This window comes from Amphiprion ocellaris, chromosome 3 (genome assembly GCF_022539595.1).
Source record: "Amphiprion ocellaris isolate individual 3 ecotype Okinawa chromosome 3, ASM2253959v1, whole genome shotgun sequence".
Classification (NCBI taxonomy): Eukaryota; Metazoa; Chordata; class Actinopteri; family Pomacentridae; genus Amphiprion; species Amphiprion ocellaris.
In genome coordinates this window covers 14694100-14703003 of record NC_072768.1, presented here as the reverse complement: position 1 = coordinate 14703003, position 8904 = coordinate 14694100, and the positions used below count along the sequence as shown (strand labels likewise).

The window sequence follows — 8904 nt, the reverse complement described above, 5'->3', positions numbered from 1 at the left end:
TGTTAGCTAGCTAGCAGCTAGCATCCTCCCCTTTGGCTGCAGAGTGGACAAAACTTTGGGTCTTTCTTTTAAACCAGACCAGGAAAATTAATTTCTAAGCCACCAGATCCAGCTAGGTTAGGTTAGCTATCTCTGTCTTTCATGTAATTTTTGATCAACTATACAATGTGATGCTCCACTGATCTGTTATCAAATCTCCACATGTACTCGTCTGCATCCGACCATTTAGGTAATTTCATGTTTTAAAACAGGTTTGTAGGATGTGTCCTGTTCCTTTTCTCTCCACTTAGGAAAGGTAAACTTGCTTGTTATGCAAACGGCTGAAAAAATTAGATTTAAATGTGTATTGAACTAAATAGCTGTTTTAAGTGGAACCCTCTGTTTTGCTTAATTGAGTTTCCTGTTTTTTGTTTTTTTTTTTTGTTAGTATTTTGATGAATGTGACAGAGTTCCATATTATGTTCAAGGGATCTTTGCCTACACACCTAATATAGTCTTTCTTTGTCATTTCATTGTAGGTGCTTCCTTGGTATCAACCCTGAGAGGGGAACAAAGGGCAGCCAGGAGAAGGTGATGTTCCAGAGGTCAGGAAGCTGCTCCAGAAAAAGACATCTACTGTAAATCCACATGTAGCCTCCTTTATAAAAAGACTGATGGACTCTGAGTGGGACTTCATGTAAACCCACAACACCTCTCCACACAGAACCTCACTTTCACAAAGGAAAAGCCCAGTCTGCAACCAGATGTTCATGTTGTCATTCTAAGGTAACAAGTCTCAGTATTGTGTTTGGTTCAGTATAAAATACTTCAGTTCCAGGTTTGTTCCATGACTAGGTGTTTATTGAACATGATCATGAGTTATGAAAGACTGATTCTAAAGGCAGGGTACCTGAAATGTGATACGCAATTTCTAGACAGATTGTTGACAACCTGTTAAACATCATTAATTGTTTTTATACATTTTATTTTACAAGACTTGAATTACTTGAAATTTGTTAGCTGCTGAATGTGTTCAATCAAACTCAGTGTACCTGAACTAGAACATGCAGAATGGGAACCTGTTCAGCATGAGGAAATGATTGTATGTTACTAAAATTGAATGGGTTAGATAGGTCAGTTTTTGAACTATGATGCAGAGTTGGCTTTAATAAAAGCTTAATGTTGAAAAGTCATCTCTTGTCTGAGCCATTTCTATGCTATGCTATTTCCTGGGGCTTTCATTTTGAAAGCCCCAGGAAATAGCTCTCTAAACAGCATAATACTGTAATATTTTTTACAGTAAAAAACTGTTGTTTTAGAATACGGTAGGATTACTGTAAAATAACAGTGCGCTGCTGGCAACTTTAGCTGCCAGCTCTTTACTGTAAATTTACAGGGAATTTTCTTAGAGTGTAGTGAAGGAGAATCAAACTGGCTTTATTAAGGGCCGTAATTCTTACAATAACGTTAGAAGATTGCTAAATATTATTCAGTTATCTGAAGAGCAGGAAATAAACGGTCTTGTGATTTCTCTAGATGCGGAAAAGGCCTTCGACCATGTTGAATGGTCTTATTTGTTTTTTACACTTGATCGGTTTGGCTTGGGTGATGACTTTGTCAGATGGGTGAAGGTCCTATATATGGAGCCAATGGCTGCAGTTCTAACCAATGGACTTAGGTCCACAAATTTTGCAATCCAGAGAGGCAGCAGACAGGGCTGTCCTCTGTCACCACTTTTATTCGCAATGGCTATTGAGCCTTTAGCGGAAGCTATCAGACGAGACCCTTTAATAACTGGACTGGATGTGGGAGAAAAAGCTCATAAAATTTCATTATATGCAGATGATGTGCTGTTATTTATGTTAAACCCTTCTGTATCAGTCCCTCGTCTTATCCAGGTTGTTGATCAGTATGCTGCCTTTTCTGGATATAGAGTTAATTTTTCCAAATCAGAGGCAATGACTCTAGGTAATTTAAAACATCCGCCAGTTATTCAGAACTCTCTTCCATTCAAATGGTCCCCCTCTGGGTTTATATACTTAGGTATATATATTACACCTAAATTTAATCAGTTGTTTCAAGCAAACTTTATTCCTCTATTTAATAAGATAAAACAAGATTTGGAGAGATGGAATGATCTTCCCATTTCATGGCTGGGACGAACCTCGCTTCTGAAAATGAATGTTCTCCCGCGCCTGCTCTATCCAATACAAATGATTCCCATTTTATTCAATCATAAGATAGTGAAAAAACTCAATGGTTGGTTTAGCTCATTTATTTGGGGTAAACGAAGACCACGGATTAGAATATCAGTGTTACAGTCATCCAGTGCTAAGGGCGGGCTGGACCTCCCAGACATCAAGAGATATCAACTGAGTGCCCACTTAAGATATATAGCTGATTGGGTCAAAGATGATGCCTCCTCAACCTGGCTTGATATCGAGAAGTACTTATCCAACTGCCCTTTAAAGAATCTACTCTTTATTGATAAATTGAAATGTATTAAAAAACTTTGCAGCAACCCAGTTACAATTAACACTGTTAGAGCATGGAGGATCACACAGCATATGGAAGGCAGGTCAAGGCTTACATCAGTCTTCACCCCGATCACTGATAATCCTGATTTTCTCCCGGGGACCTTAGATGGTGCATTCAAACACTGGACTGCTAAGGGAATAGTTTCCCTGGGTGATCTCTTTGTCGGCCCTACCCTCATGACTTTCAGTCAGGTTATGGAAAAATACGACATATCAAGAAATGATCTCTTTCGTTACTTTCAGGTCAGAGATTTTATTATTAAAGATACATCTTTGCCTGCTGATATGAAGGTCACACAAATAGAGAAACAAGTACTTCTCTCGCAGGGAAAGGCTGCCATTAGAACCTTCTATGCCTGTCTGGGAGATTGCACAGGTTTGGGCGATCGGTAGTTGAGGGAGGCCTGGGAGAGGGAGCTGGGTGTTGTGATAACAGAGGAAATGTGGGACGGCATTTGGGATAATTCTAAGAAAATAACTGTCTGTAATCGGACAAGAGTGATGCAATTAAAGATTCTGCACAGAGCACATGTTGCCCCCAACCGTCTCTCTAAATATAGGAAGGATATCTCTCCGGTTTGTCTTAAATGTAAGACAGAAATTGGTGATCTCACTCACTGCTATTGGTCTTGTGTTAAAATACAGAAATATTGGAATGATAGCTTGTCTGAAATACAGAAGATTTTGAAAAAGCAGTTTGACTTCAACCCGGTTTCCCTCCTCCTGGGTCTTTCAAATGATCGTGTTAATGACAAATATCAGAAAAGACTGTATAATGTCCTGACTTTTTGTGCACGGAAAAACATTCTTATGCACTGGATCATAGATAAGACCCCCTCACTGTCGGGATGGCACAGGACAATAATGGAATACATACCTCTGGACTTTCTAACTTGTCTTTTGCACTCCAAAACTGATGTTTTCGAACAAACATGGAAACCATTTCTTGACTACATTAATGAAAATGTTTCTGCTATTCTGACGAGAGCATTTGTATAAATAACAGTATTCATTACTTTCTCCTTGTGTAGTTTTCACTGTATTGCACTCTATTTTGCATGATGTACCTGTCACATTCACCCGGAACTGATTTGTATTGATTTTTGCGTTGCTATTCCCAGCTTGTTGTTGTTGTTGTTTTTGTTGTTGTATGGTATTTTTGCTTTGCTTTGTTTTGTTTTTCTTTGTCTGGTCCTGTCTTTTGTATGTTTGTATATGAAGAAAATTAATAAACAAAATAATAAAAAAATAAAAAAATACAGAAAGAAATGTTTGAATTTTAAAAAATGAGAACAAAAAAATAAAAACAACTAAATAAGTACAAAACATATAGAGATGTGTGTGGAAGGTAGATTAGGGTAGATTAGACAGCTAATTCCCCATCAATTTATCTCCTACAAATACTAACACTATAGACATTAAACAGTTGACATGACTGAGACATGACTAACAGCTGAAAGATGCTAAGCATCTAAAAGTGCTAAAAAAATAAGAGAGGAGCGTTCTTTTTTTAAACACTATTTTTATTGAAATTTTAACATTATACAAACAAATAATCAAACAATATGATGTCAAAAGACAAAACAGACAGACAAGTAAACTAAAATAAATACATTTAAAAGGGAAAAAGAAAAAATATATATATAAAAAATAAAATAAAAATAAAAAAATAAAAAATAGTATAACAGACACACAACGCTCAACATTCAGCAGTTCATCCCACAGCACCTTGTTGTTCAAGATATTCCAACAGCTGTTTCCATACATTTTCAAACTCCTCCGTTCTACCTCTGATCATGTGAGTGAGTTTCTCCAATACAGTACAGTATGCCATCTCCTTCACCCATACACTTATCGGAGGAATGTCCATTTTCTTCCTAGATAAAGATATTGTCCTCCTGGCCTGCAGGAGTCCAAAATCAGAGTCGATTGTTTTAAAGTTTTCTGGATATGTACCTAAAGTACACGGTTTGGCTTGGAGAGGTACTTTCACTATTTATGAAATTGTTTGAACGACTGTTTCCCAAAACCTTTGTATTTTTGGACATTCCCAAACACAGTGAATCAGAGTTCCTTTTTCTTCTGAGCACTTAATGCAGGTATCTGGAACGTCAGGGGACCAACGGTTCAATTTCACTGGTGTGATACAGGTTCTCATTAACCACTTGTGTTGTAATAACTTCATTCTGGTATTAATAGTTTGTTTCTGGGCTTTTATACATGCTGCCTCCTATTCAGAGTTTGATATGTTCTCATGCATATCTGATTGCCATGCTTCCAGCCTATCAGTGGCAGACTCTTTATCATGACACTTCAAAGCCTCATAAAACAAAGAAACCCGTTTCTGTCCTTTTAAATTTGAAATAATCACATTTTCAATATGTGATAGTGGTGGTTCAGTAATTACATTTTTATGTTTTGACGATATAAAATGTTTCAGCTGTAAATATTTGAAGAAATGTTTTTTAGGAATATCGTACACCTGGCATAACTGTTCAAATGTAAGGAGGCTGCCATTAATATAAAGATCTTCTATTTTTGGTACACCTTTATTTGTCCAGATTTTAAAGCCACCATCTGCTCTATTACCCCTATGCTGCTATATTACCCAACAGGGTAAAGCGAGAAATATATGGAGTGTCCCCAATATGCTTGTGCACTTTATATCAAATGTCAATTGAGTTTTCCAGGAAAGGATTCTTGGTCATTCTTTTCAGGTTCTTTGGGTCGGCCGAGTGTAAATACATCTTTAATGGAAGGCTTAAAGTAGAATATCGCTCTATATCTACCCACGCTGGGGGGTTTTCTATGGAAAAGTTGAACATTATTGCAGACATTTGAGCTGCCCAGTAATACCATAACAGATTTGGAAATTGTAGCCCTCCCCTCTCATATGGCAGGTAAAGTAGTCTCAATCTTAATCGAGGTTTTTATTATTCCATATGAATTTACTTAGAATACTGTTGAATTTATCAAAAAATGTTTGTGGTAGAGGGAGAGGTAGGGATTGAAAGAGATGTAAGAATTTTGGTAATATGTTCATTTTGATTATGTTTATACATCCAATCATTGAAACAGGCATGGTCATCCCTTTGCTTAAGCTTTTCTCAACTTCATCCACAAGTGGGTCATAATTTAGTGGTATAATCTTGCTTATCTTGGGAGTCATTTTGACACCGAGGTAGGTAAATCCATCAACTGCATTAACAAACGGGGTTTTTATAACAGGTTGGGTTCTTTCTTCCTCATTCATAAAGAGCATTGAAGATTTTGAATAGTTAATAGTATATCCAGAGAATCCGCCAAAGATATCGATCTGCCGCATTAGATTTGGGATACTAACTGCCAGATTTGTTAGGAAAAGGATAATATCGTCGGCATACAAAGCTATTTTATGTTCCTGTTCTCCGATTTGGATACCAGATATGTTTTTCTGTGCCCTAATTGTCATAGCTAGGGGTTCTAAAGCTAATATGAATAACATCGGGGATAGAGGACAACCCTGGCACATACATCTTTCCAATATAAATGGCTTGGAGATTATATTATTTGTTACAACACTTGCAGTTGGGTCTGCGTATAGTATCTGGATCCCCTTTAAAAATTTATTTCCAAAACCAAATTTAGGTAGTATGTTAAATGGATCTGGCCACTCTACTCTATCGAAGGCTTGTCGGGCATCCAGTGATAATACTGCAGTATCCTTGGTGTTGGATTTTTCGTGGATTATATTGAGCAGTCTCCTGATGTTGTGGAACCCTTGTCTTTTTTGCACAAAGCCATTCTGATCACTATGAATTAGACTTGGAATATATGTATCTGGTCTTTTTGCAAGAACCTTATAGAGTATTTTAGAGTCTGAATTAAGCAGACTTATTGGTCTATACGACACACACTCTGTATCAGGTTTGCCTGGTTTTAAAATCACAGTAATCACGGCTAATCTCAGTGACTGGGGAAGGATGCCATTCTCATAAGATTCATCGTACATTTTTAATAGTGGGACAAGTAACTTAATTTTAAATGTTTTATAAAATTCAATTGGTAGGCCATCAGGTCCAGGTGTTTTATCACTAGTAATATTTTGGATGGCCTGTGACAATTCTTCAGTTGTTAAGCTATTATCTAGCTGTTCTTTTGCACTGTTTGTGATTTGGGGAAATTGAAGCTGGTTAAGAAAGGAGTTCCTTTCCTCTATGTTTTCAGGACATTCTGATTTGTAAAGGTGTTGATAATATTCTCTAAAACTATCATTAATTTCCACGGGGTCCACTGTCACTCTGCCGGAAGACATCTGTATACTGTTAATGGCCTTATCAGATTGTATCTTTTTGATTCTGCATGCTAAAAGTTTCCTGGCCTTCTCTCCTTGATCGTAGTAAGACTGTTCGAGCCACAATATGCTCTTTGCTGCCTTATCAGCAGATAATTTGTTATATTTGGTTCTTAAAAGCAGGAGATCTCTTTGCTTCACCGGGTTATCTCCTTGGTTTAGTTCATTTTCCAAAGCTTTGATTTGTTTTTCTAAGGTTTCCATCTCTACTTTTTGTTGTTGTCTGGTTTTAGAGCTTGTGAAACTAATTATTTCTCCTCTGATGTAGGCCTTGAATGCCTCCCATCTTATATAGGCATTAGTTTGGTCTGTGTTTAACTCAAAATAGTTATCAATTTTTTCTTCAATAAATATTATGAATTCGGGGTTCATCTTACTTGAAGTCGCCAATCAAGTGGGTTATTAATAAATTTATTTACAATGATATTTAGGGATATGGTGGCATGGTCACTTATGACAATACTACTGCATTGGCAGTCTCTAACTTTTGATACAATTTCCCTTGAAATAAGAAAATAATCAATGCATGAACGAGACCTGCTTATACCTGAGTTACATGAATATTCAATTTTATTTGGGTTTTGGTCCCTCCATATTTCAACCAGATTCAAATCTGCCATATATTGTTTTAACACTGTCCTAGTTTGTATCTTATAGGTGTCAGAACGTGTTAAATGATCTAATGATGGGTGCAGTGTACAATTGAAGTCCCCGCCAATAATATAAGGGCCTTGTAGAGTGGATAGGGTGAGGAAAAGATCCTCAAAGAATCTGGGCTTATCCTCGTTTGGGCCATAAACACTGATGAAGTTTACAGTAGGAGAAAAAGATGTTGCCTTGAACAATAAGTAATCTTCCTGCTGAGTCATGGATAGTTTGAAGTATTTGGAATGGTATTGTTTTATGAATGAGGATAAGTACTCCTCTTGCAAAATTGTTAAATGCTGCATGTATAACTCTACCAGCCCATCTATTCTGTATGCGTTTTACATCAGGGGTTGTCAGGTGGGTTTCTTGAAGGAAAATTATCTTGGACTGGAGTTCTCTAATTCTGGTCATGACCTGTTTTAGTTTAGTAACATTTTTTAGTCCCCTAACATTCCAGCTCATGATTTTGAAGATAGTTTCTTTGTGCACTTGCCTGCTCCATATTTCCTAAAGGTAACATAGACAGGATAAATAGAAAACACTGCTGTTGCGTTGAGCGTACTAAATGTAAATAAAGAAGAAACAAAAAAAACACACATAATAATACACATATTGAACTATAAGTTTCCCTTGCTCCCTTACTCAGTAAAACGACTGAGGGGCTTGTACTGATGATCCACCCTTCTGGGGAGCAGCTAAACTATGGGAACCTAACTAAAAGACCAACTCAAAAAATCGCTGGCAGTGTCCGCCAACCTGCATATCACGAAAGAAATGCTTAACCCTACTACTTAAACTCAAAAGAAAAATAATTTTTTTCCCCCACCAAAACATTTTCAAAAATTGCCCAAAAATGTTGACATCAGAAGTTTCACTGTGAAAATACTTATTAAATCACATTTTCAAACTGTAAAACGTGTCAATTTGACCCACAGGGCAACACGAGTGTTAATAAACACCAGCAGCATCAGTGCTGCGCATTTACGCACGAGGTGTCACAGCAGCGGTGCCTTCATTAAGATGTGAAGATCAATAATATCCAGTCTCTGTTCCACACAGATTCTATGTTTATAGGGTTTAATTATTTGTATTAAATCTTCTGTGGGTGAATCCTGAGATCCATCAGAGCTGTCAGGAGACTTTTATTAAGGTATGCGGCCATAACGAATAAAATTACGCAGCACTGCTTGAACTGTGTTACTAGAAGGACTATAAGATGATTTTAGTCCAATTATTTGCTTTTCAGCATCTTTGTTCCCACTGAGATGCTTCAATCAGAGGCGGATCTTGTCAGAAAAGGTTCAAATAGCTTTGAGGCTCCGTACATTTCTGACAGGTGATGGAAACTCGTGCACATACGTAGAAAAACGAAACAGAGAAATGGATTATAGATTTAGCTTCAGATCA

The 8904-nt window shown here is 37.1% G+C and overlaps 1 protein-coding gene across 1 annotated transcript in view; it reads left to right on the top strand.

Annotated features, from left to right (window-relative positions):
* The first annotated feature begins 4864 nt into the window (after window positions 1-4864).
* The window catches only part of LOC129348306 (uncharacterized protein DDB_G0271670-like), a 9029-nt gene continuing 4989 nt past the window's right edge, over window positions 4865-8904 (top strand). The window contains exon 1 of the mRNA XM_055008412.1: window positions 4865-8904. This exon is cut by the window's right edge and continues 284 nt beyond it. The gene's annotated coding sequence lies outside the window, so the exon portion shown is untranslated.